A 1,286-nucleotide genomic window follows, 5' to 3' on the forward strand; every position below is an offset into this window, starting at 1 on the left:
AACATCCATGTGTCACTTTATATTACTGTAGGAACTTAAAAAACACATGTACCTCTCACAGCATTAACTTTTCCATTCACTGTTTTGTTTCTGAATAAATCACTCTGACTTTATGTTCTGCATCTGAGTTCCTATGTTCAGATGAAAAATAGGGGAAATAATTTTGCTCAGGATTATTCTATGTATCCCTTATGATTACATTCGTATAAGTAGATATAAAGGTTCTATAAAATTTTGTAGAAATTTTATATCTACTTACATGAATATAATCATAAGGGATACATAGTAGACATGATTCATTTTGGGAGTATATTCTCAATAGCCTAGTTCATCAAACTGTTTTTCTGATATAATTTGCAATAGTTCACTTTGAATACATAAGTTATTCAACTGAATTTACAAGCAATTATGTCAGTGATTCTGACTGGACCCAATTGACCTCAGTAATAAAAAATATTACTAAAAGTAAGCAGTACCTTTATGTATCTTCAACACGTGCTGACATTAACTTTATATCATTGCTTTCTGTCTGATTTTTGTTCCTTGAATTTAATATGAATTTAATTATATTAGAACATGGTCATGGAAAATACATTACATTGAATTAATGTTACTCATAATCTGTTAATAAAAGCTGATTAAATGGGAAATCTAACGCAAGTAAGTTTTTTATTTCATTGTTGATTAAAAGGCTGGTCAAATCACAAGCTGAGTGTACATAGTATAATGTGTACTGTCTTAATTGGCCTCAAGGTGTATGGAACTAAGTTGTGATGTTGAATAAGAAATCCATTCTATTAATGTACAAGAGTGATTTCTTTAATAATGTGTCATTAAAATGCAGAGATGTTTTGGATTATTTTGTATGACTTGAAATTTAAAGTCAATTATAAATGTTCTTTTTAACCTTAATCTATAGTGATTTTCTTTATAGTATGTTTTCTGATGTCTGTACATAATAGATATAACATAGCACAAATTAATTCTGCCAAGGAAAATCATAAAAGATAGAAAATAACCTCATTGTATGTGGCTGAGCATATAACTCAGTGAACATATTTATTATTAGTATCATTTGTAAGATTTTATTTTCAAAAATAAATGTTTGTTGCCTTTCCGTTGCTTTAGGTTCTTTTTAAGCTATTGAATTATATTTCTTGGGCAAGAATGTCATATATTGAAAACGTTATTATTCTACTTTTTAGTTATTTGATAGTCTTTAGTATTACAAGTCATTTTAATCACAATCACACCATTCTCTAATTCTTTCATTCCTAGATCCAATA

This window comes from Apodemus sylvaticus, chromosome 1 (genome assembly GCF_947179515.1).
Source record: "Apodemus sylvaticus chromosome 1, mApoSyl1.1, whole genome shotgun sequence".
In the NCBI taxonomy this organism is placed as follows: domain Eukaryota; kingdom Metazoa; phylum Chordata; class Mammalia; order Rodentia; family Muridae; genus Apodemus; species Apodemus sylvaticus.